The 7,411-nt window shown below is 38.6% G+C and overlaps 1 non-coding gene across 1 annotated transcript; it reads right to left on the minus strand.

Annotated features, from left to right (window-relative positions):
• Positions 1 to 2,959: 2,959 nt before the first annotated feature.
• LOC145522162 (U6 spliceosomal RNA) lies at positions 2,960 to 3,066 on the minus strand. The gene has a single exon (XR_014065960.1). It is a non-coding gene; the product is annotated as a U6 spliceosomal RNA (small nuclear RNA).
• Between the last annotated feature and the right edge of the window lie 4,345 nt (positions 3,067 to 7,411).

The raw sequence follows: 7,411 nt of genomic DNA on the forward strand, positions 1-7,411 counted from the left end.
ATCAGCTATGTCTAACTGTACCAGTTCCACGGTACGCTGACCAGAACGTCTTCATTTCATTATTCAACTGTATTAGATACGGGTTAGGGTTTGGGGCGATAAACATAAAATCCTTGCAGCCACAGTGCTCAGATTCCAGGACAGGAAAGAGATGTCAATATGATAAGTATCATAAAAGTATTTGTAACATGCCATGTGAAAGAGGAGGGAAGGATGTCCCTGGTGGTACAGTGGATGGGAGTCCACCTGCCAATACAGGGGACATGGGTTCGATCTGCCGGAGAGCAGATCCCATAGAACTTGGTAGCTTTCTGATGGGGTATCTGAATTTCATCACAGAGTCAATGAAAAGCCACAGAAAAGTTTTAAGCAAAATAATCTCATGATTTATCTTCATTTGTTCTGATAAATGAATATCTGGGGTTTATTTAGAAGGCTCAATGGAACAATTGGCAGGAGTTTGAACTGGAGTCAGGGTGTACCAAAGGCAGAAGGTCTGGCTAAGAAGTTGTCTCAACATACTAGGTGAAAAATGAGGGGGTTCTCAACTACTGAGGTTGCAATGGAGATGGAAAATAGAAAAACAAAGGTATCTAGCAGGTTGAGTTGACAGGATCTAGTAAGTAGCTGTGTTTGGGAGGAGAGAGAGAGGACTGGTCAACTCATTCACCAAGACAAGCAAGAGATGAAGAGTCAAGGAGGAGCATTGTTTGATTTTAGAGTGTAGAAGCTGAGTCCATGCAAGTGGCAAGGGAAAAAAAATAGGGTCGTGATAGAAATTTGGACATTTGTATAGGAGGTAACTACAGCTTTCACTCTTCTCTCTTACTAATTATCTCACACGTCCTTTGCCTTATTTATCTTCCAGGGGTCTTAATGTTTTTCTGATACATTTGGATGAACTTATTTTATAATAAGGGCCTCACAGGTGGCACAATGGTAAAGAATCCGCCTGTCAATGCAGGAGACAGCAGGTTCAATCCCTGAGTTGGGAATATCCCCTGGAGAAGGCAATGGCAACCTATTCCAGTATTCTTGCCTGGAAAATTCCATGGACAGAAGAGCCTGGCTGGCTACAGTCCTTGGGGTTGCAAAGAGTCAGACGCAACTGAGCATGCATGCATGTTATAATATTGTCTCTCATATTGGCTGAAAACTAGGTGTCTTTTTAAACTGTTCATTTCTATTTTAATCCTTTCATGTTGAACAAAAACAAAGATCTGATAAATTATTGTTGTCCAAGAGCCTCTTGATGAAAGTGAAAGAGGAAAGTGAAAAAGTTGGCTTAAAACTCAACATTCAGAAAACTAAGATCATGGCATCCAGTCTCATCACTCATGGCAAATATATGGGGAAACAATGGAAACAGTGAGAGACTTTATTGTGCAGGGCTCCAAAATCACTGCAGATGGTGATTGCAGCCATGAAATTAAAAGATACTTGCTCCTTGGAAGAAAAGCTATGACCAACCTAGACAGCATATTAAAAATCAGAGACATTACTTTACTGATAAAGGTCTGTCTAGTCAAAGCTATGGTTTTTTCAGTAGTCGTGTATGGATGTGAGAGTGGGACCATAAAGAAAACTGAGTGCCAAAGAATTGATGCTTTTGAACTGTGGTGTTGGAGAAAACTCTTGAGGGTACCTTGGACTGCAAGAAGATCCAACCAGTCAATCCTAAAGGAAATCAGTCCTGAATATTCATTAGAAGGACTGATGCTGAAGCTCCAATACTTTGGCCACCTGCTTTGAAGAACTGACTCATTTGAAAAGACCCTAATGCTGGGAAAGATTGAAGGCAGGAGGAGAAGGGGACGACAGAGGATGAGATGGTTGGATGGCATCACCGACTCAATGGACATGAGTTTGAGCAAGCCCCAGGAGTTGGTGATGGACAGGGAAGGCTGGTGTGCTGCAGTCCATGGGGTCGCAAAGAGTCTGACATGACTGAACGACTGAACTGAACTGAACACCAATAATATATAATAAGAATAATACAGCATGATGAATTGAACAGTCCTTGAAAATCAATCAGTGTTGGGAATTCCCTGGCGGTCCAGTGGTTAGGACTCAGTGCTTTTATTGCCGGGGCCTGGCTTCTAGTTGGGGAACAAAGAAAAATTAAAATAAGTCAGTGTAATTTATGACTCACTGCATTAACAGAATACAGAAGAAAAACCATATGAGCATAAATATATGCAAAAAGGTATTTGATAAAATTTAACTCTCATTTATCATAAAACTCTTCACAAACTAGGAAAATATGGGAACATCCTCAATATGATAAATGCATCTACTGAAATAACTACAATTCACATATAATAGTAGACTGAATACTTCCACCCTAAAATTGGGAACAAGCAAGAATATTCACTTTTACCATTCCTTGTTTTCAGTTGTTTGTGTCTGACTCTTTTGCAACCCCGTGAACTGTAGCCCACCAGGTTTCTCTGTCCATGGGATTTTCCAGGCAAGAACACTGGAGTGGGTTGCCATTTCCTTCTTTAGGGGATCTTCCTCAGCCAGATATCAAACCCCCATCTCCTGCATTGCAGGAAGATTCTTTTTTTTTTTTTTTTAATTAGTTTCTTTTCTTTTTTTTTAATAAATTTATTTATTTTAGTTGGGTGCTAATTACTTTACAATATTGTAGTAGTTTTTGCCACACATTGACACGAATCAGCCATGGGTTTACATGTGTTCCCCTTCCTGGACCCCCCTCCCACCTCCCTCCCCATCCCATCCCTCTGGGTCATCCCATTGCCCCAGCCCTGAGCATTTGTCTCATGCATCGAACATGGAATGGTGTTCTGTTTCACATATGATAATATACATGTTTCAATGCTATTCTCCCAGAACGTCCCACCCTCACCTTCTCCCTCAGAGTCCATAAGACTGTTCTATGCATCTGTGTCTCTTATTCTGTCTTGCATATAGGGTTATTGTTACCATCTTTCAAAAAAATATGGAACGCTTCACGAATTTGCGTGTCATCCTTGCGCAGGGGCCATGCTAATCTTCTCTGTATCGTTCCAATTTTAGTATATGTGCTGCCGAAGCAAGCACAGGAAGATTCTTTACCACTGAGCCACCAGGGAAGCCCCTTTACCACTCCTACCCAACATTATACTGGAAATTTTAGCTGAAGCAATTAGTCAAGGAAAAGAAATCACAGGCATGCAGACTGTAAAGGGATAAGTAAAACTGTTGTATTCACAAACAATATGATTATGTATGTTGAAAACTTTATGAGATATTTAAAAAAGACAGCTAATAAATAAGCAGTCATAGAACGCTATATGAATTAGCCAAAACCATTTTTTTCTACATACTAGAAATGAAAAGTTGAAAAATGAAATTTTAGGAATGCCATTTCCAGTAACACGAAAAATGTAAATTACCTAAGAAATAGATCATTCCTGCATGCCTTGCAGTTTCCTCACACGTGAAATGAAGATGACAGGAGTCCTCCCTCATATGGTTGTGAGAGTGAAATGAGTAGCTATATTTAAGTGCTTAGAATCCTGCCAGACAGGTCAAAAGTCCTCTGTAAATGTTAACCAAACTCTCAATGTAAACATCAATTGTAGGGTAAACGGGAGATGTGACAGGGACCTTTTGTTAATAAATCAGCACTTAATGCAAAATCTTTCTCCCTGCCATCCTTGCCACAAGAAAGGAACTTGTGACTTATTGACCATGTAACACTGTGTTACACTTGTTAAAAATTTGAATCTTGACCAAGAGTTGGCTATCTTGATACCGAATAAGTTATTCCAGCAGGAGGAGCCCTGACCAAGAGTTTTAAAAGCATAGACGTTCTTTTATCTCTGCTTTGGGGATCCAGATTTCCATGCCCTAGAATTTGTTCTTCCTTGCTCCCTGTGTCATGTTAAGTGAAATAAAATGCTGCTACAAACTATATATTTTTTCTCCTTAGAAGCAGTACATTGGAATAAATGAACTAGATTTGGATTTCAGACTTAATTTCTACCAGAGAAATAATGCAATTATCTTGTATTGTCAAAAAAGCATAATTTCCTATTTTAATAACATTCCACATTTGGAGATTACAAACAGTATCTATCTATATATCTGTTTATCTATCTATCTAGCTTTTCCTTCTTTTAAGACTACTGTATAGAAAGCTTTACAAAGGCTTTCTTGGCCTCAGACCTAAATTTACACTTAAGTTTCCACACTCCCTTTACTATTAAAAAAAAAAAAAGCCACGTACACACACTCTGGAAAGGTATGCCTTCATCAGCAAGAGCTATTTTTTGTAGCTGTGTTTTACTTTTTATTAAATTAAAAATATTTTTCCTATTTTATTTTGACTTGTTCTTAACCTATGTAGTCTTTAGAAGTAAGATATTTTTGTTTTTACTGAGGTATATTTGACAGTTAAGAGTTGTATATATTTATGGTATACAATCTGATGATTTGCTATACCTATACATTGTGAAATAATGAATGCATTCAAGCTAATTAACATATTCAACTCTTCAGATAGTTACCACTTTAGCAAGAGACTTTTTAAATAAGAGTGATCACTACAGGAAAAAGAGAGAGTGTTCCAGAGTAAAATAAATATTTTCCAAACTAACCTCAACATCCTAACATGTGGCAACATACCTAGCTTTGTTCCTAAAGCTCATTGCATGGTGCTAGCACTGTGAGTTCTCACATTTTTTCATTTATCTCAAAGTTGCCCTTGAAGAGCCTGATTTAAAATCAAGTCAATGAAAGAGGATATGTCTCATAATTTCAGGTTGCTAAGCAACAAGTCTACTTTCCATAGCATCTCTTCTTTTGTTCAGGAGATGCTAGAAGGTTAGCAGAAAGTATATACCATTTAACACAGAAATCTATATAATATTTAGTTATTATAATGATCATATTTAATATATATTATATTGATTATATTCACATATAACAAATAGATATATTTTTCAACAGAATAATTTCTAGGAAAACTATCCCTTCTGTGGACTTCATGTTGTCTTATTTCTCCAAACCAACTACCTATCCCATCTTTCAACCTTATTAAGACAAATAATATTTAGAATTATTCTTTAGAGAAATGTCAATGCATATGTTCTCTCTAATCTCTAAAAATGTTCATATAAGACTTAAGTTTTTCAGGAGTTCCCTGGTGGCCTAGTGGTTAGGATTCTGGGCTTTCAGTGCCCGTGGACTAAGTTCACTCCCTGATGAGAGAACTGAGATCCCGCAAGTTGTGCAACATGGCCAAAAAAAGAAAAAAGATATGAGTTTTTCTTAAAACTAATATAAAAACCAAATATCTTTCTTATTGTCATGCCAATTGATATTCATTATTATCACTGTATGTGTTTAGGGTTGCAAGGCCAGAACACCAGAAGCTGATGACTTCCTGTAGGGTAGCTTGCCTATTACCACATGTACTGAAGTTATAATGATTACCTTGGGATGTGATGAAAACCATTGAAAGATATGGATTTCTCATCTCATATACTTTTACTTCTTAAAATAATAAATAAAAGATCAAAAACGGTACTCATTATTGAAATAGATAAATGTAGAATCCTTAGCTAGTATATCTAATCACTCATTTTAAAGATCAGAGAATAAAAAGATAAAACTCATGGTCCGACCACCTTTCCAAGCTGAACCTTCTCTACCACATCTCACAAGCCTGCCAAGTGATTGACCAATCTACTTATTCTTTAATGCCTCCAGTTATTCCTTTACTCAAAATGTCCAGAAATAAATACTAGTAAACATGTGAACCTTTCCCACAAATACTTAGTGTTATTTTATTCCAAACTATTATAGTTTGAACCTTTCCCACAAATACTTAGTGTTATTTTATTCCAAACTATTATAGTTTCCACATGAACACAATCTTTTCTTTCTTTTTTTTTTTAAATAAATTTATTTATTTTAGTTGGGGGCTAATTACTTTACAATATTGTAGTAGTTTTTGCCATACATTGACATGAATCAGCCATGGGTTTACATGTGTTCCCCTTCCTGGACCCCCCTCCCACCTCCCTCCCCATCCCATCCCTCTGGGTCATCCCATTGCCCCAGCCCTGAGCATTTGTCTCATGCATCGAACATGGAATGGTGTTCTGTTTCACATATGATAATATACATGTTTCAATGCTATTCTCCCAGATCGTCCCCCCTCACCTTCTCTCTCAGAGTCCATAAGACTGTTCTATGCATCTGTGAACACAATATTTTCATACATCATCCATCCATCCATTGATTTGTTCATTCATTCACTCATTCAGTTAGTCATCACATATTTAATTGATGCTTTTGAACTGTGGTGTTGGAGAAGACTCTTGAGAGTCCCTTGGACTGCAAGGAGATCCAACCAGTCAATCCTAAAGGAAATCAGTCCTGAATATTCACTGGAAGGACTGATGCTGAAGCTGAAACTCCAATACTTAGGCCACCTGATGTGAAGAACTGACTCATTGGAGAAGACCCTGATGCTGGGAAAGATTGAAGGCAGGAGGAGAAGGGGACTTAAGAGGATGAGATGGTTGGATGGCATCACCGATGCGATGGACATGAGTTTGAGCAGGCTCTGGGAGTTGGTGATGGACAGGGAAGCGTTGTATGCTGCAGTCCATGGGGTCGCAAAGAGTCGGACATAACTGAGCAACTGAACTGAGCTAATTCCTACATGCTACCATTCCAGGCACTGGAGATAGGCATACAATAGTAAATATGAAATTTGCTCTTTTTTCTGATAAAGCAAAAAACTTTTCTGATGCTTACTTAGAACTTCAACACTTCAAGATAGCCCAGCATCTATTATATGTTAACATTGTTGTTATTTAGTCGCTAAGTGGTGTCCAACTCTTTGCGACCCCATGGATTGTAGCACACCAGGCTCCTCTGTCCTTGGGATTCTCCAGGCAAGAATACTGAGGTGGGTTGTGATTCCCATCTCTAGGGGATCTTCCCGACCTAGGGATTGAACCCAGGTCTTCTGCATTGGCAGGAGGATTCTTTATCACTGAGCCACCAGGGAAGCTAATGTTAACATTAACTGCAGTATTTAAAGGCTTTAAAAAATGAAATTTATTTTGTACTCCTTTAGCAGTCTCATGCAGGTATTTCTTGTTGGCAATCAGCTGTCCATTATGAGTGATTCAGAAATCCAGGCCCTTTCCATCTGGTGGCTTTGTTCCCTGGGGCCTCACGTTCTTTGTGTTGAGCTGGCATCCAGGGGAAGAGATAGGATGGAGAAACACACCTATTTCTTAACTGCCTTGGCCAGAAGTGACACATGTTTACTTCTCACATTCTACTGGTGAGCATCAGGCGTATGGTCCCACTTAGGCAGAACGGGGTTCTGGGAAATGTTGTCCCTGGTTGGGAAGAGACTTCCTAGTTGCAGCCCTATCAC

This window comes from Giraffa tippelskirchi, chromosome 9 (assembly GCF_054371585.1).
Source record: "Giraffa tippelskirchi isolate mGirTip1 chromosome 9, T2T-mGirTip1v1.2.pri, whole genome shotgun sequence".
In the NCBI taxonomy this organism is placed as follows: Eukaryota; Metazoa; Chordata; class Mammalia; order Artiodactyla; family Giraffidae; genus Giraffa; species Giraffa tippelskirchi.